The following is a 24,086-nucleotide window of genomic DNA, read 5'->3' on the forward strand; positions in this document are numbered from 1 at the left end:
GATGAAAGGGGATGTTGTTGTTGTTGTGGTCTTCAGTCCTGAGACTGGTTTGATGCAGCTCTGCATGCTACTCTATCCTGTGCAAGCTTCATCTCCAAGTACCCACTGCAGCCTACATCCTTCTGAATCTGCTTAGTGTATTCATCTCTTGGTCTCCCTCTACGATTTTTACCCTCCACGCTGCCCTCCAATACTAAATTGGTGATCCCTTGATGCCTCAAAACATGTCCTACCAACCGATCCCTTCTTCTAGTCAAGTTGTGCCACAAACTCCTGTTCTTCCCAATTCTGTTCAATACCTCCTCATTAGTTATGTGATCTACCCATCTAATCTTCAGCACTCTTCTGTAGCACCACATTTCGAAAGCTTCTATTCTCTTCTTGTCTGAACTATTTATCGTCCACGTTTCACTTCCATACATGGCTACACCCCATACAAATACTTTCAGAAACGACTTCCTGTGATTTAAATCTAAATTCGATGTTAACAAATTTCTCTTCTTCAGAAACGATTCCTTGCCATTGCCAGTCTACATTTTATATCCTCTCTTCTTCGACCATCATCAGTTATTTTGCTCCCCAAATAGCAAAACTCCTTTACTACTTTAAGTGTCTCATTTCCTAATCTAATTCCCTCAGCATCACCCGACTTAATTCGACTACATTCCATTATCCTCGTTTTGCTTTTGTTGATGTTCATCTTATACCCTCCTTTCAAGACACTATCCATTCCCTTCAACTACTCTTCCAAGTCCTTTGCTGTCTCTGACAGAATTACAATGTCATCGGCGAACCTCAAAGTTTTATTTCTTCTCCCTGGATTTTAATACCTACTCCAAATTTTTCTTTTGTTTCCTTCACTGCTTGCTCAATATACAGATTGAATAACATAGGGGATAGGCTACAACCATGTCTCACTCCCTTCCCAACCACTTCTTCCCTTTCATGCCCCTCGACTCTTATAACTGCCACTGGTTTCTGTACAAATTGTAAATAGCCTTTCGCTCCCTGTATTTTACCCCTGCCACCTTCAGAATTTGAAAGAGAGTATTCCACTGAGCATTGACAAAAGCTTTCTCTAAGTCTACAAATGCTAGAAACGTAGGTCTGCCTTTCCTTAATCTATTTTCTAAGATAAGTCGTAGGGTCATTACTGCCTCACGTGTTCCAACATTTCTGCGGAATCCAAACTGATCTTCCCCGAGGTCGGCTTCTATCAATTTTTCCTTTCGTCTGTAGAGAATTCGTGTTAGTATTTTTCACCCGTGGCTTATTAAACTGATAGTTCGGTAATTTTCACATCTGTCCACACCTGCTTTCTTTGGGATTGGAATTATTATATTCTTCTTGAAGTCTGAGGGTATTTCGCCTGTCTCATACCTCTTGCTCACTAAATGGTAGAGTTTTGTTAGGCCTGGCTCTCCCAAGGCTGTCATTAGTTCTAATGGGATGTTGTCTACTCCCGGGGCCTTGTTTCGACTTAGATTTTTGAGTGCTCTGTCAAACTCTTCACGCAGTATCATATCTCCCTTTTCATCTTCATCTACATTCTCCTCCATTTCTATAATTTTGTCCTCAAGAACATCGCCCTTGTATAGACATTCTATATACTCCTTCCACCTTTCTGCTTTCCCTTCTTTGCTTAGTACTGTCTTTCCATCTGTGATCTTGATATTCCTGCAAGTAGTCCTCTTTTCTCCAAAGGTCTCTTAATTTTCCTGTAGGCAGTATCTATCTTCCCCTTAGTGATATGTGCCTCTACATCCTGACATTTGTCCTCTAGCCATCCCTGGTTAGCCATTTTGCACTTACTGTCGATCTCATTTTTGAGACGTTTGTATTCCTTTTTGCCTGCTTCATTTACTGCATTTTTGTATTTTCTCCTTTCATCAATTAAATTCAATATCTCTTCTGTAACCTAAGGATTTCTGTTAGCCCTCGTCTTTTTACCTACTTGATCCTCTGATACCTTCACTATTTCATCTCTCAAAGCTAACCATTCTTCTACTACTGTATTTATTTCCCCCATTCTTGTCAATCGTTCCCTAATGCTCTACCCGAAGCTCTCTACAACCTCTGGTTCTTTTAGTTTATTCAGGTCCCATCTCCTCAATTTCCCACCTTTTTGCAATTTCTTCAGTTTTAATCTACAGTTCATAACCAATAGATTGTGGTCAGAGTCCACATCTGGTTAATAAACTAATATTGTAGTTGTCATGCCAGTTCCTTATAATAATAATAACTTGCTGTCCTTCCACGAATGATAATAGAATTTGGGCGTGGTCTCCTTGCTTTTGGAAAGAAGGGAAGAATGTGAGCACGCAAGTACCCATCCTGTCCATCATTGTTGGGCATATTGTTGAATTCTGTCAACAATACTTCCTTCTGAGCAAATGAGAACTTCACAAAACATTTATGCCGGCATCTGTAAACAGATATTAGCGTATTATTAACCCATATATTCGGCGAATAACATATTTTTACCGATTTCCCGTATTACAACTAAAACATAAATTTCAACTTTGCGTCCATGAAAGGAATTTATAGTTACATTTTAGTACAATGTTTCTACACAACTTGCCTCTGCTACAGAATATTACATTATGTGCAGAGAATTCAAACAATGTACATTGGATGACTATTTACCTGCAATCTTTTCCTGTTTCCCTCCTAGGAACAATGTTTCCTTTCCAGTTGGCATGATCCAAGCGCTTGACCTTGTCTTGTGTAATCACATTCCTCTTCCACAATTCGGGGCATCTTTTCTTTCTTCTAAATTCATGTAAATCGTCTTCGGACTCGTCTGACTGTTCCGTTACCGAAGCCACTTGCAAATCTCGCAGCTGATTACTGAAAACCGCTATACTGCTGCCCTCACGCCTCACGTTCTTTCTTGTAATATAGGGACTTGTCTCTGTGACAAGTCCTCTTTCTGCACGAAACGTAATTTCAACACTGATTTTGACAGGGAAAAATCACTGAACAAGTCCCATTTTAGAACCAAAAGATGCGGAATCTGTGAAAATACCAACTACAGTAATAACTCATATACCCCAAAAATGATAAGTCCCGTTTCTGACCTCAACGCCTCAGTTGTGACGACATTAAGGACTATACGAGCTTTCAGTACATGTGCAGGAATGCTATTACGCACCCTAAGCCCCTTGGCGTTTTGATATGCCATGGAGTGCAATAATCAAGCTTTCTTGCATACCATAGTTTCCTTGAAGCGAGCTTTAGCCTGCAGATACAAGTGAATTAGCATCTTACACCGATGGCTAATGCGTTGCTATATGAATGTTAAAAGCAGTCTGAAGAATCTGTGATGCCACCGTTCTCAAACTTCGATACCCCAGAGAGCCTGGGCTGTGCGTTTACAGGCAGAAGCTCCATTCTGAAAAACGACCAGTTTCCACTACGCGTAACATTTAAGGGTTTGGCGATGTTGCTTAAATTATGCGCCATGTATAAAAGAATAGATTCACGTCAGACAGGACTCATAATTAAAATAAGTGCTCGTCTGTTAATAATCTATACGGTAGCCAGTGTGGGGTTTGTCAACCCTTATCTGGCGCATCCCCAGGTGGCGGATATGGGAATGCTCGGTAGATATGCCGGGTAAGTGGGAAATAAAATACCAGCCGTGGACCTAAATGACAACCAGAATCTATGCTGCGTCTGACTTGGTGTAAGCTGCGGTATGGTCGGCGTCTGTTCACCAGGAGGTGCTGTTAACATGCTCCAGGAACTCACAATCCCTGGTTCTACACAACTAGCAATGCTAGACAATTGATAATAAGCTAACGTGACTCGTACAAGTAATGACAAAATTACCCCTGGTGGGCAATCCACCCTCTCAAAAGTGGCAACCAAGCATTCGGATTCTGGGGAGCTTGAACTTATAGGAGAGAGCAAGTCGGAGTGCTCTGGTAAACTTCCACGAAAAACACACACGTATATGGGCACTTTCAATATTCAGACACTTATTTAAGCAGGAAAATTACACGACCTCACAACAGCACTCACGAAGCAGAAAATTCAAATTCTCACCTTGCAAGAAGCACGCTATACAGATTCAGAAACGATAGACTACTATAATTACAGACTCTCCAAAAGTGGAACAAACAAGAAAATTGGCAAAGGAGTAGCACTTTTTGGAATGGCCTTTACCGAAGACAAGAAAGTTCTGGACTCAGTAACAGATGTGAAACGCATCAATAATCAACTAATGACCCTACAAATCAAACACACAAACAAAAACCACACCTTTATTTATGTACATGTACCAACAAAGGGTGATAATAAAAATACCCTATAAAAACAAAGATTCTGGGAAGAACTTGAAAGAGAGATGGCCAAAATTACAAAAGATGATGCGAAAATTCTACTCGGTAACTTCAGTCCACAAATTGCCAGAGAACAAGAGAACACAGATACAAAAGATAGTACGAAGCTACCCAGCACACAAATTTACCAACAGAAATGACACACGACTCATTTAATTACGCTAACAAAACAACCTAGAAATTATGTCAACCTCACTTCGGAAACACCCCAAAAAACAAAAAACGTGGCGATCACGTATCCATCATTTCGGAGAATTTCAAACTGATCATATTGGAATATCATGTACCTACCAAAAAGTAATTCACGATGTGCAAGTTCGCGACGGATCATTATTTAACCAGAATAAAAATTAAATTCTCACCCAAGAGGAAATTCGAAAGAAAAACACCGCTGATCCCAGAACTTGACCTACACCAAAACAAAGACTCCAAAACCACTGAAAAATAGGAAGAACAACACGCGGAAATTTGGGAGAAATTTCAAACTAAAATCATCAAAACAGTAAAAGATCTGATCCCTCTTCACAAAAAACCAAAACACCCTTGGTGGAATCAAGAATGCGAGAACGCACTAGAAGAAAGGAGAGTGGCATTTCAGAATTACAATTGCAACAAATCAGAAGAAACACTGAGGAAATATTTCGAAATGCGCGGATAGACTTGTAAGATTTTAAGGCAAATTAAACGAAAATATGTGAGTGAGCAACTGCAATCAATCGAAGAAAACTTCAAAAACTACAACAAACACGATTTCTATAAGAGCTTCGCAAACCCGATCAAAGGGTACCCACTACAAAACCTTTGCTTTCGAAAACAAGATGGTAAATTGGTCCTGACAAATAAAGAAAATTGCCAAGTACTAGCCACGTACTTTTCACAGCTTTTAAATTTTCCGGAACCCAAAGAGAGATTCCCTAAATTTCAGCCAGAAATATCACCACAGAACTCGTCACCACCAACACAAGAAGAAATTAATGCTCACATCAAAAAACTTAAAAGCAATAAAGCATCAGGGGAGGACGGAATTGTAGCAGCACTCTTGAAAAATTTAGGCCCAAATTCACTCAAAAAAAAATACTCAAATAATCCAAAACCTCTGACAAACCGAAAAAATCCCGAATGACTGGAAGATTGCTCTGATTCAACCACTACATAAGAGAGGTAATAGATAAGATGTAAACAACTATAGGGGGATCTCTCTATTACCAGTCACCTACAGATTTATATCAGCCTGTCTCTTGAATAGAACACAACAGCAATTAGAACCCAAAGTAGCACAATATCAAGCAGGATTCAGGCCCAACAGATCATGTCCGGAGCAAATTTCCAACCTCAAAACCATAATCAATATGTGAGTTCTCAGACAAAAACCTGTAGTACGCGCACTTGTAGATTTAAAAAAAACATACGATTCAATAGATAGGCCCTAACTATTCCAAATTTTAGAAGCAAGGGGATTAGATCCCGCAACACGAGAAATCACTAAACAGACACTAATTGGCACCAAATCTAAAGTAATATTTATGGTGGAGATCTCTGAACTCTTCGACATTGAAACAGGTGTGAGACAAGGTGATGGACGCTCTCCTATTCTGCTCAACGTAGTTCTAGATAAAGTTATGGAAGAATGGGAAAAAGAAATCAAGAAATTTGGGGTTTGGAAGTCAATCCAACTGGCCGTTGCCAAAAACAACCTCTACATACTATATCTTGCATTTGCGGACGACTTGGCGATGCTAACAGAGGATGAGTAGACTGCAGTCAAACAGCTGGAAATACTCAAAGAATGTGCATGAAAAGTAGGTTTACACATTTCATTTGAGAAAACTGAATTCTTTTGTTCAAAAACAGAAATTGCAAGCCTGAAAACAAAATATGTTAAATTAAGGGGGCCCCATACTTTAAATACCTTGGAGACTTCATCGAACCGACAGGCGTTGAAAAAATCTCACAGCAACATCACCTCCAAAAAATTAAAAAAAGGATTAGGGTTAACGCAAAACCTCTACAAGAAAAAATCAATTGTAAGAGGGGCAAAAATTCGCCACTACAATTCTGTCATAAAACCAGCAATCCTCTACGCAAGTGAAACACTAACCCGTAACAGAAAACAACAACTTGAAGCCATAAAAAAATAAGAGGGCAAGACCATCAGGAAAATTCTAGGAGGAAGACATTCCCAAGACGGTTATAGGCTACAATCAATTAAAACAAAAGAAAGTTTTCAAACATCGAAATCGATATTAGTAAAAGGCTAATGAAATTCTTTGGTCATCTCAGTCGACCACCAGAAAATCGATTGACGAAAATAATAGTAGATTATGTAACCTCACTTAAGAATTCCACACCTTGGCTAGATGAAATTCGAAAGGACCTAAATAATGCAAACACAAGACCACCCGAAATTCTAGAAAGAGACACCTTCAGACACAAAGTAGACAAATGGGAAGTTATATCAGAGCAACGAAAAGAAAAACAGTAAAGCGTAAAAAAGCCTCTTCGGAAAGAATGAAAGCCTATTGGAAGAACAAGAAGAACTCAAAGAAAAATTGATCGACTTATTTGCTTAACGTCTTCCATTTCTGGGGAGAATTCGCCAATAATAATAATATACGGGGTAGATATAATTAAACTACTGGAGCCAATGTAGACGGAAAACTATTTACCGGTGGCATACCCAACTTTATAGGAATAATGTTCAAACTGTGCGTTGCAGGATTTGCGTTGTTAATAGTGTTATTGTCATGATTTTCCGTTAGGCGCCGGTACTGGTGACGCTGGGTTGAAACAAAAGCATCGGTGTGCATTACAGTTGCAGACAGTGTATATGGATCTCGACAAGGTAGCAGGACTTCATTCGTAAAGCTGTTTTATCAAAACAACAGCTGCTGCTCTTCGTGAGTACCGCTGCATTAAAGGAATATGGGATTGAACAACATGATTCGGAAGTTCGAATCAACTGGCGATTTGGGAGAGGCCGATGGTCAATGGCGCCACAAATTGGTGAAGAAACTACTGCTGCCACGGCTGAGAATACTGGACGCAATATGCGATCTTCGAGTGGTGCACATGCTGTTTCTCGATAGCTAAACATTCCATGATCCACCATTCCAAGAGTGCTGCGAACAGTTGTGAAATGGTATCTCTAGTGCGGTTCCAGACTGTCGTGGATGCAGATAGTAGTCACATTGCACAACATTTGCATTCTGAGACATAACATGGTACGCAATTTACACATGTTACCCTCTCATGTGGAAATTAATATGCGTTCCTTTCAATGATTTATTAGTTATTTCTCTTCCGCATGTCCTAACGAATGTTTCTATAAAATTTCATTATCTTGCGATCACTCGTTTTTCATGGGGGTCTCTGAAGTAAAGGAAGTTTAATTGTAACGGCCCTGTACTACGTGCATTGAAAATAGTAGGACATTCCTTTCAAAGAAATAAGAAGAAAAGTTTCTATTACGGCAGGCAAGGAAATGCAAAGTTACAAAGTCACACTTACTTTATCAGCTGTACCACTTTTTCATTACATTTGTCATTTTCTGTGTCTTGTATTTTGTTCACATTTCACACAAAGTGTTAAAAGTTACGACCATAAGCCTGAATATACGCTTACACGTACTACCACAGTGAGTTTCTAACACACCTGAATGTATCCGGTACAACGCATATTGCCTCACTTACTGTCATAACTCATGCTAAAAAGAATTCATCATCTTCGATAGGTCTTCGTGGAACTGTATATCTGACGTAATTCCATATAAAAAGAGTCCAGTGAGGTGAGTCTGAAGGCCAATGAATTTCACCACACCGACCATCAATGTGCACACATCAAAAACAGTTTTTCATCGGCCCGGTTCCCAGAACTACTGAAGACAGACGTTGACTGTGGATACTGTGTCACAGACGCAGTCCCTTTGACTGTTCAGAGATGTCACTAAACCCGCCCAGAGATTTAAACAACCAGGCACGTGCAGTGCCTATTAGACGGAGGGGGTCCGACAGCCGATCAGCTCCAATCATTCCACCAGGAAGGAGGTACACGGCTCGTGTTGTCTGTAGTTCAACCATGCCTAGACGGTCAATACCGCCGTTCGATCGCGTCCGCATTGTTGCTTTGTGCTAGGAAGGGCTCTCAACAAGGGAAGTGTGCAGGCATCTCGGAGTGAAGCAAAGCGATGTTGATCGGACATGGAGTAGATACAGGAAGACAGGAACTATCGATGACATGCCTCGCTCAGGCCGCCAAAGGGCTACGGCTGCAGTGGATGACCGCTACCTACGGACTACGGCTCGGAGGAAACATGTAAAATAATGCATTTCGTCTAACCACAGGAAGTAGTGTTACGACTCAAACTGTGCACAATAGGCTGCATGGTGCGCAACTTCACTCCCGACGTCCATGGCGAGGCCCATCTTCGCAACCACGTCACCATGCAGAGCGGGACAGATGGGCCCAACAACATGCCGCATGGACTACTCAGGATTGGCATCACGTTCTCTTCACCGATGAGTGTCACATATGCCAGACCATCGTCGGAGACGTGTTTGGAGGCAACCCGGTCAGGCTGCCTTAGACACACTGTCCAAAGAGTGCAGCAAAGTGTACGTTCCCTCATCTTTTGGGGTGGCATTATGTGGGGCCGACGTACGCCGCTGGTGGTCATGGAAGGCGCCGTAACGGCTGTACGATACGTGAATGCCATCCTACGAACGATAGTACAACCATATCGGCAGCATATTGGCGAGGCATTCGTCTTCACTGACGACAGTTCGCGTCCCAATCGTGAACATCTTGTGAATGACTTCCTTCAGGATAACGAAATCGTTCGACTAGAGTGTCCAGCATGTTCTCCACACATGAACCCTATCTAACATGCCTGGGATAGATGGAAAATGGCTGTTTATGGACGACGTGGCCCACCAACCACTCTGAGGGATCTACGCCTAATCGCCGTTGAGAAGTGGGACAATCTGGACCAACAGTACCTTGATGAACTTGTGGATAGTATGCCACGACGAATACAGGCATGTATCAACGCTAGAGGACGTGCTACTGGGTATTAGAGGTACCGGTGTGTACAGCAGTCTCGACCACCACCTTTGAAGGTCTCGCTGTATGGTGGTACAACATGCAATGAGTGGTTTTCATGACAAAAGGGCGGAAATGACGTTTATGCCGATCTCTACTCCAATTTTCTGTACAGGTTCCGGAACTCTTAGGACCGATGTGGTGCAAAACTTTTTTAATGTGTGTACATCAAGCATCTCTCGGGCATGCACACTGAATTGTACAATAGTGTCATCGTGCATAGTGTACACGCCTCATAGGTGATCCTACAACTGGTAATACGTCATCTGAATAATCATGTAAAACATAAAAAGCAAATGTGGAAATGAAACTGTATTCATATTTAGCTGTCACATAACTTGGAAACTAAAACGAGCAGGGTGGCGAAGCCGTAAGACGTTGGATTCGCTTTCGCGAGAACGAGAGTTCAAACCTCCGTCGTCCGACCATCCGGATTTAGGTTTTCAGTGTTTTTCCTGAATCACTTAACGCAACAACGTGATGATTCCTTTGAAAAGGACACTGCCGATTTCCTTCTCTTTTCTTCCCCAGTCCGAGTTTGTGTTCGAACTCTTATGACCTCGTAATTTAAGGGACGTTAAACATTAAGTTTCCTTCCTTTTTGGAAACTAAGCATTTATGCGCCAAAACTGATATAGGGTTTTCATATTATTTTTGCATGAGTAATTCAGTTACTCACTGTTTTTATTTAACCCTGAATGTAAAACACTTGAATGATAATGTTATTGGTTTTCAGGAGCTGCAGAATCTTCTCTTACAGACTACGGCACAAACAGCTCCCATACTGTGAGAGATCACAGTTTAGTCTGTCCTTTGTTAACTGCTGTATTGCGATAGCATGATTTGTTCAGAATAGCACTTCGCTTTAGTGTTAAAATGTTTTAAGAACAAACACCCTACCTACACAGAGCACATCGTAAGCACTACAGACTTGATTGACGTGCTCCAGTTTCTTGAACATGGGTTGTACTGAGGAGAAAAACTGGTAAGCACACGTCTTATCTCAGAGATTAAGAATACATTAAAAGGTTCTGACGTTGAGGACATCGATCGAACAATTTCAAAGGCGTCCTGAAAGCAAACACATTACTGCGCTTAGGATTTCCGATCGATGTGTTGAAATAATTCTGAAATATGGGCTCCATTCAGGCAAACTGATGTTGACAATAAGGCAGACGAAATAGCGAAACCTTCTACCTCTTTGTCAGTGAGATCGGCAACACGTTTCCTCAAGCAGCTGTTGCGTTGTCTAGTGATAGGGTAATTTTAGTGATGGGGTAATTTTCCATTTTTGTTGCAGTTTATACATAAAAAACACTTTCGATACTGAGTTGCAGATAAGCTTCTCGTACGTCACTAACGTACGTTGCAGAATCCCTGCCTAACTGCAGTCGTAAATTCGGATACATCCTTTTAAACGAAGAAAGTCTAAATACGACCTCTAAAAGATATTGTGACAGGCTATAAAATTTCGAAGCGTAAGTTGGAAATAATTATTTAAATAAAATGAATTTTTAATACGCCACTTTCTGAACTCGGACTAGAAAGTATAAAATAATTTCTCCTAGGCCCATACAGTTTCGTAACTCCATACAGTAATCTCCAAAATTTGTGATAGTAAATTTTTAATACCTATGAAAATACTCGTACGATTTAAAACGACAAACGTGGAGCGCAAGCAACTGGTAAATAGTAAGGAGGTGAACTATTCATGCATCAGTTAGTAAATGGTGTAACATTAAGGCGGTTGACTATTCATGTATCAATTATGTATTGCATACGCCTCACGTTTTCGTTTTAAATCTTACAAGTATTTTCATAACCACTGAAAATTCACTAATTTTGAGGACTGTCTGTATAGGGTTAGGAAGTGTGAGGGACTCGGAGAAATTATTTTGTACTTTTTAGTGCGATTTTAAAACGTAGTATATTAAAAATTCATTTTTATTTAAGTAGTTATTTTCTGCTTTTTAGTCTTGTATCTGTGAAATTTTTCAATCAATTTCAAACATTTTGATGAGATTACAACAGAGGCATGTGGCAAATTTCAGGTTTATTTCAGTTTCTTTTCACCTGATTCAATCAATATATTGGTTCCTCATGCGTATATCCACCAAAAATGCCAAGAAGGTAAAAATTAGAGGACTTGGAGCTTACACGCAGCCTTACCAGCAATCGTTCTTTCCACAAACTTTTCGCGACTGGAATAGTAAAAGGGGAGAATGGCACACAATGTACCCTCCGTCACACACTTGGCAAAAAGGCGGGTTAATATTACATTGTCATCCATTTCCGAGCTATGTTGAAATTTTCCAGTTTAGCTCACCTGGAAATGACAGTGGTACACAAGTACCCTCCGTGACACACCAGACAAGAAAGTGCATTCGCATCCTGTCCTCAGCTACGCTTAAAAATTCGAGTCTCTAGCTCATGTAGAAGCTAGTTTACAAACAATTGAAAAATTTGTACTAACAGACAGTCAGACAAGGAAGCGACCTAATAAAAATGTGGTAAAGTAGAATGTATGAAGCCCACAGCTCATGCGTCTCATTTACTCTCAATGTTAAGCGATATAGGCGGTTGTCATCTGGATTCTGTGTGTGGTGACAACCGTTGGCCAGTGCGGTAGCCTGATTGCGTAACTCTATGATTTCTCTCTCTTGGTCACTTGTAAATTGAGCGCACCGCACTTCTTCCTGGAACAACTAAATGTTGAAAGGAAGCAGTGCGACAAGAAGTCGCTGACATTCTGCCCATTGCGTCCGACAAAGCCATAGAAAACTCTCGCAGAGTGCTTCAACCTTGTGCTGTTAACAATGGCGGACACTTCAGGCGCATCGACTGCAAAAGTGATTCACAAGATTGAATTATTTGTGACTGGGTACAGCGGCATGATCATGTCATTACAACCTCTTTGGGAGTCTTAAATCCTGCAAGCAGTTAAAGGTATTTACTATCGTTAATTCAGCGGAAACGTTAATAGCCGGTACGATAATTAGTCTACGACGATCGAAGAGAGCAAGCCTGGGCTCGGTTTTCTGGAATACCTGCTTCTGTTAACCTCCTCAGTCCTCATGAAAAATATGTGCTACATCCCACTTCTAATTTTTTCTAGTTCAGGCAATTAACTAAACTGTCTGTGCCTGATTTTTATGTTTACTTTACACCATGTGCTTTATGTGCGTTAAATGCTTTCGTTTCTTCAAACTACCCGAAGGTTTCAGCATGTGGTTGCAGAAAAAGTTAACATGACTTCGAGCCAAACGGCAAGTTCTGCGTGCTTTTAGAAATTGTGCAACGATAGGGCAATACATTTTTACCACGTTTTTATTAGGTCGCTTTCTCGTCGTTTGTCTGTTCGAGACAAATTTTGTAAATGTTTTAAACTAACTTTCCGATCAGCTAGAGACTTGAAATTTTAAACATCGCTCAGAACAGAATGAAAATTCAACATTAACCCGTTTTCGCGTCTGGTGTGTGGTTCAGGGAATATTTTGTGACACTGCCACTTCTCTATTATCTTATTCCACTCTCGAAAACATTGCGGGAAGCAAGACTGCTGGTACGTCTCCGTGTGAGCTCGAATCTCTCTAATTTTTACACTCACGGTCTTTTCGCGAGATATACGTAGGAGGAATAAATATATCGGTTGAGTCAGTTGAAGAGAAAATGAAAAAAACCTGAAATTTATCACATGTCTCTGTTGTAATCTCATCAAATATTTGAAATCGATTGAAAACTTTAACCCATACAAGAATAAAAAGCAGAAAATGATTACTTAAATAAAAATGAATTTTTAATAAACCACGTTTTTAAATCTGACGAAAAAGTGTAAATAATTTCTCCTAGCCCCATACATATTCCTAAACCAATACAGACAGTCTTCACAATTTTTGATTGTGAATCTTTAATAGCTATGAAAATATCGCCCTAGAAAGCCAAAGCCTGTGCCATCACCAACAGCAAAGAAGTTCCATGTCAAAAATCTATCGAAGATGATGCATAAAACCCAGAAAGGTCGTTTCAGATGAGGGTTGCCTCTATGTAAGTGTTTCAAATTTATGCAGTGCACTGAATGCATAATATATCTTTGTTTCACAGAAAATGGAACAGTTTCTTTAGTTGCATAAAAATAGGAGAATGGATCATTTGCGTGCGGGCTACAAAAAGCAAATTATGCATGTTGTCGCACGCCAAGGTAACCATGCAACAAGAGTGGCGTGTTGTCAGAAGAGAATGTATCTTGTGTGTGTTCTGGAGACACAGTTTTACTGAAAGTGAAATATTGCGGTAACTTGAAACATACACCAAAACTGATGTAGACAGGACAGTACGATACTTGTCGCCAAACGTCTAAGTTGCACACAGACACACAGTGAAACTTTAGCAATATGGAAGCCAAATGCAATGTCGCGCCCAGCTTTAATGAAATGATGCCATCAATCTGAGCAATGCCACACACACACATGGACGATGCTGATCGGTAAGGAAGGCCATTGACAACGACATTCACCTCAGACGTTAACGCCCAGGCAATCGAGAAACTAACTGGAACCAGACTAGAAGTGTTAGAATGACACTGGTCAACAAGAGCTAAACAAAAACATTATTATCATTGCATTGGTCCACAATATGCATGGAGATTATACACTAGATACTCGTATACTGTCATGGACTCTAAACCTCAGCTGGTAAGTGGATGGATACAGACTGCACTATTTCTCTGCCTCGTGATGACTGGGTATTGTGTGATGTCCTTAGGTTAGTTAGGTTTAAGTAGTTCTAAGTTCTAGGGGACTGATGACCATAGATGTTAAGTCCCATAGTGCTCAGAGCCATTTTTAGACTGCACTAATTTTCCGCAAGCCTTGCAGTTCTCATAGGCTATGAACAGGTGGTTTCTTGTACTGTGCTGGCAAGCAAGCTGTATTCCTTTGCGTCGACACTGGACGGTTTTTGGGGCCAGAAAAAACGTGTAATTAAGTATAATGCTTCTCAGATCATTGTTGCATGAACACGGTCTTGCGGCATGGCCAGTTGCTCATCTGGAAGATACCATATCTACTGGGGAATGCATCGGACATTAAGTGATCAGAAATAATAGTGAATCAGTCCACGGATATCACTGTTGCAGTAATAGTCACAGATCTCATAAGACCCTAGTGAAGTACCTAGTGACGTAATGTTTCTACAACTAACATGATAAAACCCATGAATACGTGTGCCGAGTAAGCATTCTGGAAGGTGGCGTACCCTCTCATGTCGGTCGACGTAATGTAAAAGGAAACGCGATCCATTTGAAAAGACAAGGTTTCTCATCTTTCAATGGTCCAGTAAAGATGCACCTGTGTCCATTTTACTCGTCATGTACAATGTCGTCGGCTCGACAATGGACCACATACAGCTTATCTGTTGCGGAACTCCGTTTATGAAAAAGTGGAACAATCAACGTGCACAAAAAATTCCTAACTTCCTTAGTATCGTCCTCGGATGTAAGTTACGCCATAAATAGTTACTATTCTGTCAAAAGTCTGTCCTACCACCCAGACATAGCATTTCCGTGGCAGCCATGATTTACTTCAGGTTAATGTCAGAACGGCTCCCTCAACAAGATCACGGCTGATTCGCTTCTAAATCGAGTACCACCTGCAGTGACCTCGACGTCGAGACCTGATCCCGCCTTTATTTTCATTAGCTATCAGTTTCGGCACACATTTTCGATAGCTCCAATGACTGCTGACTGAGAAAGTCCGACCAACCTCTTCATTTTCGTGATTCCAGTCCCCAGTCCTGGGTCTTATAAAGTATCCCAAGTCTCTACCCTACTCTCTATTATCTATAAGGCTCTCTGTATTCGATCAGGACAGCCAAATGGTTTCGATTAGGATAGCAAGTGCTCCCTAATGCCGTCCGCACGCAACGCAGTGGAGTGATATCACGATTATTGTGTAATCCTTCGGAATCATTTCGTTGTTGCAAATGGAAAGAAATAACATTCTACGAACTTTAAAGAAGGTGAATAAGGAATTTTGAAGTTATCGCGTGTTTTCCGATTCCTTTTTATGGCTGCCAGCGAATGAAGATAGGAAGTTGAAATTTGAAAAAAAAAAAAACCTGTAATATGATACGTAAAACACATTCATTATGTTTATTGTTCTTTTTTTTTTTTTGCAATATGAAATGAGTAAATTCAGGAAAAACTAGCGATAAACATATTTTACTTGCATCAGTGTAGATTTGGGCTTATAATTTTCAAATTTTAATATGTTTTAGAGTGAAGAGTATTCGACTTGGTTTGGCTTTTGAGTGCTGCGCCTTAAATACTGTAGCCACTATACACATCTGAATCGATTTCTCAGAGCACACAGTGGTATGCACCACGTCTTTAAAAAAATGGTATTAGTTTATTCTGCTAGATAATGAACTTCACTCGGGAAAGTATCCCTTTTGAAATGGCTCAAATGGCTCTGAGCACTATGGGAGTTCACATCTAAGGTCATCAACCCCCTAGAACATAGAACTACTTAAGCCTAACTAACCTACGGACATCACACACATCCATGCCCGAGGCAGGATTCGAACCTGCGACCGTAGCAGTCGCGTGGTTCCTGTCTGAAGCGCCTAGAACCGCTCGGCCACCGCGGCTGGCCTTTTTCAAAACATTGTGTAGTCATTACGAAGTCCCATACTGGACAGCAATATTCATACATGGTAATCAAAACTAGTGTGATTACTACAGGCAGGTGTGCGTTTGAGCCAGTGGCGGCTGCTGTGTAAGAGAACAAGAGCACATGAATACCTTAACTTTTGACATCTTGCGGATTTATTGGTTACTTTTCTTTGACTACTGCTAAACGTAACATAGATGCTGCAATCTGAAAGGTACGGCGCTTAAAGCTACCATGCTACTGCTCCTTTAGACTCCATGAAACTTGGCATCAGGGTCGCGAGCACACCTTCAGTTGTGCACGTTTTAAGGAGCTTTTGCGCATGCGCAACTCACGTGACGTAATTGGCTTACAGGCCAAATACATACGGATTTGATAAACAATGTGCACAGTTCACAGTGTGCACATCGCTTTAAGGTTACGTCAGTGCCACCAGGTGGTAACATACTGCGGCAGATTTTTATCCCCGTTCCCTCAGCGTAAATCCTTCTAGATGATAGCACACTCATCAGATATGTTAATTCCCACACTATATACTATAGTAAAATTAGATTGGACGTCAGTATATGTTAATGTTGTACTGACAGTAAACCTATTTTCTGGGTTTCTCAAAGAGTTAAAGTGTATTTAGTTATGAATTTTATCATACACTAATCCATTTGAGGCTCTGAGAATCATAAGGGCCTAAAGCACATCACTGTCGATTTTGAGACTGTAACATTTGTTGACGATTCTGAGATATGTTGACCTTATGGTGAGTCAGGTTTATCTGTGCTGTAGGCCCGCAATGTGTATATGAAAATTCATGAAAAGCTGTATCACTGGTTTCTCTGATACTCACTTAAACGTGGGATCGACAGCGGTGTGCTTTAGGCACTTATGGATCTCAGCACCTCATTTGTATTCTAGTCAAGTGACCGTGTTGGTAGACATTAATACACGAATTTAATAATTTCCACAAATGGAAGACAGGTCGTGAGTCGCACTTGGTTGTTTCAGTCGGTAGAGCACTTGCCCGTGAAAGGCAAAGTTCACGAGTTCGCCACACAGCTTTAGTTTGTCACGAAGTTTCATATCAGCGCACACTCCGCTGCAGAGTGAAAATCTCATTCTGGGAACATAAAGGTAAATTACCACGAAAAGTTCGGCGCAAAGGAATTAAGGCCTCTGACAACAGATCCTTTGATTGGGAGAATGACGAAATCAAATGAGCGTGACTACAAGCGAACATTTAACAAGAAATTGTACATTTGGCACAAGTTGTTGCGTGGATGCAGCGAAAGAATATCTGATTTTCAGAGCGAAAGTAAATTCGTGAACTAATACATCTTGTATATTTGGCCGAAAAAGTGGAAAAGCACTTACACAAAAATGCGAAATGGCGAATTGCGAAACCTTACACATCATTTCGTTATTGCCCTAAACTGTACTTAATTATGTACAAAACAACAAAATTCCACAAAAGCAATTCTTCCCTTTGTCAGATAAGTTATGCATCTTATTATTATTATTACTGTTATTATTATTGGCAGTGGATGTAGTTGTATAAACTTGTTGATAAACATCACTGTTATACAGCAGACGTTATTAATTTCCCACTCTCACATTTATCTGAATCTCAAATTTTTTGAACATGCAGAATTATACTCATGAGCTGCCACTGGTTTGAGTTGTTCAGACCAGAGTGTAGCTACTGCCGTCCACACCCGTAAAGAAAATTGCGTATATGGACCACCAGTGAAGGACTCTCCCCTGTTACTAGATGCAGCCTCCACGCCTCTCCGCTCTCTGTCTGGGATGTGTTATAAGTCTGATAAATTTACGGCTTAATTAGTAGCTGACTTTGAAGTTAAAACAGTGAAAGGGTCAAGCGTGTTACTCGACACGGGCTGCGTCTCTCTCCGTACTCTGCTTCGGATGTCGTATTAGTTTGTAAATTTTTTGTGTCACTTGTGCGGGACTTGGATTCTCGGAACTATGTTGTAACAGTCTAGTGACTCAGATAGAAGTTTTTATTTGTCTGCCTTCCGCAACGCCGTTCGTGTTAAATACTGCATGTCAACTGGAATGATTTTCATGTGACGAACTGAATTAGACTGTTATAGCTGATTGAAAATCTCTTCTTTAGAGCGAGCAACTTTAAAGATTGAACTTTATCGACAGAAACTTACAAGGCAACTCTTTCACCTTACGTAAACACTAAAGTTGGCGAGTTCTGAGAGACCACTGGCTAGAAGAAACGTTTGCATTATTCCAATTTTAAAACGATTAGTGAGCGCACAGACTCGGTCGCTGCGAGTGTGCAGAAATTCATTCAAGAATATAATCACAGTATGTCAAAAAAGTGTGTTAAAACCATTAATGGAGAGTAGTACTCCTCTTCCTTGTGTAAACTGGTATTACAAATCTGCTAAGAAGGGGCAGTTGCAGTTTTCATGCAAGACACCTGAAATAGATCTACAATAGGATGTCGTAGGCAGACAACGTCTATTTTTTTTTTAGAACTATGTCAATATCACTTTGTAATCTTCTCCTCCTTTCTAATTCCACATTAGTCTGTTATGAAGATTGGAGAGGAGTGAAGATTGCAATAAACTTTCTAGTTTACTTAGCTCGTCATGTAGAGTTGGCTCCAGTTCTTCTTGTCTAGGGGTCTGATTCTTGAAGCTGAAAATGTCACATTTTAGGTCCTCTCAGTTGGACTGATCTAAATAAAGTTTAAGATTTTTGTTGCAGCATTTTTGTTTTTATGTAAATATATTTTTTCACATTTTAGTATATCATATATTCTTATCATTTTTCACACTAACAAAGCCGAAATTACATTGTTCGCACAAAATACAAAAATACGTCCGATCACATTAGAGGCATGCTTACAACCCTCCCACTCTGCGGAAATAACCATATTCCAAATGGTTTACAATTTTGCTTAACAAATGAATTTTTACTAGTTTGTTACATTATTACTTTCGATTATTATTTCATAAATGAATCCAGAAATAAACATAATAACCAGTACGGTATTGCGTAATTAATAAAATAAATTTTAGGTGTTCCAATAGCTCGTAATTTCATATGTTTCTAAAAAAATAATTTCAACTGTACATTCAGAACTAGTACTTACCGATCATGAATAAAGACTGAAACATTTTATAAAGTAATTCATTTTCATACATTTTAACTTGAAATATAACATAGTGTGTATAAAATTATATGAAAGCTTTCAGAAAAGCAACTGGGATATTATTGACCTGTTCAAAATTAGAAAAATAATACTGGTATCGACGACGACTGTTGAGGAAAAGTAATGCCAGAGGAGGATGTCGCGTTACAACTTACAATAGTATGTACAATCACTGTTGAGTGGGAAGCAAATTTTATGTTGTAACTGGAATATGGCGCACTATATTGTACGCAATATACTGTACCGTATAAGGGTAGCATTGGACATTAAACGGCAATTTCTGCCGACATCGAGAGAAATTCAATTCTCTCCGAACTAATACTTGCAAAGAACTGAGAAAAATCAATGAGCAAACATCAGGGAGTGTGCTCGAGGGTGTGTATAAGAGAACCATGTGGTACTTTGGGAAATGAAATCCCTGACTTCTGAGGAAACTCCAGATATCTCGATTTCCACAATAACAAAGGAAACTGAAGATTATGGTGTAATGACAATAACCAGAAATGTTTATTTTTCTTGTAGAAGTTTTCAGAACTGGCAAATAAGATCAAATCATCTTTCCAAAAGCGATACATTTTTATTTTTCTTGCAACACTTGTCACATCACGGACACAAGATCACGTAAGCTTTCAATCAGTAATTAGTAAATAATTATTTGATTTCGTTTGCAACTGTTGTTACGGCAAAGAAATGTACAGAAAACAGCACACGAGTACCATAAATGACACAGTTCACTTGTTTACTTTGCTATTAGTTGTTGCGGCTTAAGAGTCGATGCTACAATGAATGAACCCCTTTTCCACTCCTTCGTCCTTTCCGCGTAGCCGCTGCTTGTGTTTTGCAAGACAAGCAACTCGCTTGCAATACAAACGCGTCCTACACTGAAGAGCCAAAGAAACTGGTGCACCTGCCTAATACCGTGTAGGGTCCCCCGCGAGCAGGCAGAAATGCTGCAACAAGACATGCCAAGGTCTCAACAAATGTCTGAAGTAGTGCTGGAGGGAAATGACACCAAGAATAGTGCAGGGCTGTCCATAAATCTGTAAGAGTACGAGAGGGTGGAGATTCCTGCTGAACAGCACCTTGTAAGGCATTCCAGATATGCTCAATAATGTTCATATCTGGGGAGTTTGGTGGCTAGCGAAAGTGTTTAAACTCAGAAGAGTGTTCCTGGAGCCATTCTTTAGCAATTCTGAACTTGTGGGGTGTCGCATTGTCCTGCTGGAACTTCACAAGTCCGTCGTAATGCATAATGGACATGAATGGATTCAGGTGATAAGACAGGATGCTCAAATACGTGCCACCTGTCAGAGTCGTACCTAGACGTATCAGGGGTCCCATATTACTCCAACTGCAAACGCCCCACACCATTATAGAGCCTCCACCAGCTTGAACAATCCCCTGCTGACATGCAGGATCCATGGATTTATGAGGTTGTCTCCATACCTCTACACATCCATCCGCTCGATACGATTTGAAACGAGACTCATTCGACCAGGCAACATGCTTGCTGTCATCAACTGTCCAAAGTCGGTGTTGACGGGCCCAGGCAAGGCGTAAAGCTTTGTATCGTGCAGTCATCAAGCGTACACGAGTGGGCCTTTGGCTCCGAAAGCGCATATCGATGTCGTTGAATGGTTCGCACGCTGATACTTGTTGATGGCCCAGCACTGAAATCTGAAGCAGTTCGCAGAAGGGTTGCACTTCTGTCACGTTGAGCGATTCTCTTCAGTCGACGTTCTTGCCGGATCTGTTTCCGGCCGCAGAGATGTCGGAGATTTGATGTTTTACCGGATTCCTGATATTCACGGTACACTCGTGAAATTGTCATACGAAATAATCTCCACCTCATCGCTACATCGGAGATGGTGTGTCCCATCGCTCGTGCGCCGACTATAACACCACGTTCAAACTCAGTTAAATCTTGATAACCTGGCATTGCAGCAGCAGTAACCGATCTAACAACTGCACTGCTGCTGCGTGACAGAGACAGATGGGTCCCTGTTGTCCGGTGGCGTTCAAGCTTGTAAGCTATGCCACCAAGCGATATGAGCCTGGCATCTTGATAGTGTCTTAACGGTTGGCGTGAAGGGTAACAACTGCGCCTGACACTTGTCTTATACAGAGTGTTACAAAAAGGTACGGCCAAACTTTCAGGAAACATTCCTCACACACAAATAAAGAAAATATGTTATGTGGACATGTGTCCGGAAACGCTTAATTTCCATGTTAGAGCTCATTTTAGTTTCTTCCACCTACGCTCAATGGAGCACGTTATCATGATTTCATACGGGATACTCTACCTGTGCTGCTAGAACATGTACCTTTACAAGTACGACACAACATGTGGTTCATGCACGATGGAGCTCCTGCACATTTCTGTCGAAGTGTTCGTACGCTTCTCAACAACATATTCGGTGACCGATGGATTGGTAGAGGCGGACCAATTCCATGGCCTCCACGCTCTCCAGACCTCAACCCTCTTGACTTTCATTTATGGGGGCATTTGAAAGCTCTTGTCTACGCAACCCCGGTACCAAATGTAGAGACTCTTCGTACTCGTATTGTGGACGGCTGTGATACAATACGCCATTCTCCAGGGCTGCATCAGCGCATCAGGGATTCCATGCGACGGAGGGTGGATGCATGTATCCTCGCTAACGGAGGACATTTTGAAGTCACGCTGGTACGTTCTGTTGCTGAGTGTTTCCATTCCATGATTAATGTGATTTGAAGAGAAGTAATAAAATGAGCTCTAACATGGAAAGTAAGCGTTTCTGGACACATGTCCACATAACATATTTTCTTTCTTTGTGTGTGAGGAATGTTTCCTGAAAGTTTGGCCGTACCTTTTTGTACCTTGTACCTTTTTGTAACACCCTGTATAATCGTTGCCGACCGCAGCCTCGTAGTCTGCCAGCTTACATATCTCTGTTTTTGAATACGCATGCCTATACCAGTTTCTTTGGCGCTTCAGCTTATATTCAGTTTATATCGTCGAGCTCCTACATGTTGGTTACGAATGCAGAGTTCAAACTGTCTCGGGTATAAATATTGCGCAATAATACTGTGCCGGTCTTTGCCACCCCTTTTTGATCAATATATTGACATAATATAATTGTGCAATAAATACTGAGCGTATGAGGAGCTCCTGCCTTCAATATTCTCTGTCATCCCACATCATTGGTCGGAGACTAACGGCAGCAGGACTAGAGAATTACCGTCCCATTCGTAAGCTGCCGTTAACATTACAACACAAACGGCTGTCTGTGGAGTGCTACCGGCACCGGGAAGCAAGGACTGCTGATGAATGTCGCCGCATTTTATTGAGCGATGAATAGCGGTTCTGCACTATCCCGGATGACCGTCGGGGACCTGGGCAGCGTTCACATTCTTCCCATGTTTTAGAGAGCAACAGCGGCAATACCGTTGGCGTCGTGGTGTGAGAAGCCATAAGGGGTGATTTCGGGCTGCACCTTGTAGTCATCGAGATGACTCTGACGACACTGCAGATCATCACGAATATCCGGCGACCTCATGTTTTACCTCTCATGCGACAGTATCGTGATGACAATTTTAAACAAGACAATGTTTTCTATACATGGCTCGTGTCTCTGTGAACTGTCTGCGGGATGATGAGTTACAGCCGTGACCAGTAATATCCCATCAGAATATATGTGGCTCCAGATCGGACTTTAACACGGTCCTAGTGCCAATATCCAGGATACAAAGAACCAGTTACAATATATGTCGGCCAGCTCGCCTCAGGAGGCAGTACAGCGACTTTGACACCCTTCTGAACGAATTAGTGCGTGAATTCAGGCCAGAGGGTGTACAACACAATCACATCCGTGTAGTTTCATTTCGTTGTCGAATTATGAACTTTTTTTTGTCAAGCAATGTTATTTCGTGAACGATTCAAGACACTGAAACGACGCTACCGACAAATGTTAGTGGGCAGAAGAGCGCGTCATTATGTTGTGTGGGTTATATCCTTACCTTTCTATCAACTGAAGTAATGACGCAAGTATGGTTTCTGTTTCAAATGGGACAACGTATTTTTATCGTCATTCGTAAGCTCTTGTAAACAGCAATACAGTTATATAACGCTTTTTAATGTTGGTGTTGAACTTCCGTGAAAATATGTGATAATATCCATGCAAAGTGCTGAAATACACTCCTGGAAATTGAAATAAGAACACCGTGAATTCATTGTCCCAGGAAGGGGAAACTTTATTGACACATTCCTGGGGTCAGATACATCACATGATCACACTGACAGAACCACAGGCACATAGACACAGGCAACAGAGCATGCACAATGTCGGCACTAGTACAGTGTATATCCACCTTTCGCAGCAATCCACGCTGCTATTCTCCCATGGAGACGATCGTAGAGATGCTGGATGTAGTCCTGTGGAACGGCTTGCCATGCCATTTCCACCTGGCGCCTCAGTTGGACCAACGTTCGTGCTGGACGTGCAGACCGCGTGAGACGACGCTTCATCCAGTCCCAAACATGCTCAATGGGGACAGATCCGGAGATCTTGCTGGCCAGGGTAGTTGACTTACACCTTCTAGAGCACGTTGGGTGGCACGGGATACATGCGGACGTGCATTGTCCTGTTGGAACAGCAAGTTCCCTTGCCGGTCTAGGAATGGTAGAACGATGGGTTCGATGACGGTTTGGATGTACCGTGCACTATTCAGTGTCCCCTCGACGATCACCAGTGGTGTACGGCCAGTGTAGGAGATCGCTCCCCACACCATGATGCCGGGTGTTGGCCCTGT

At 41.3% G+C, this 24,086-nt stretch overlaps 1 protein-coding gene across 1 annotated transcript in view; it reads left to right on the top strand.

The window, feature by feature from the left end:
• LOC126471568 (uncharacterized) overlaps nucleotides 1-24,086 on the top strand; it is a 285,067-nt gene that overhangs the window by 250,320 nt on the left and 10,661 nt on the right. The window lies entirely within an intron of this gene.

Source organism: Schistocerca serialis, chromosome 3, assembly GCF_023864345.2.
Source record: "Schistocerca serialis cubense isolate TAMUIC-IGC-003099 chromosome 3, iqSchSeri2.2, whole genome shotgun sequence".
Classification (NCBI taxonomy): Eukaryota; Metazoa; Arthropoda; class Insecta; order Orthoptera; family Acrididae; genus Schistocerca; species Schistocerca serialis.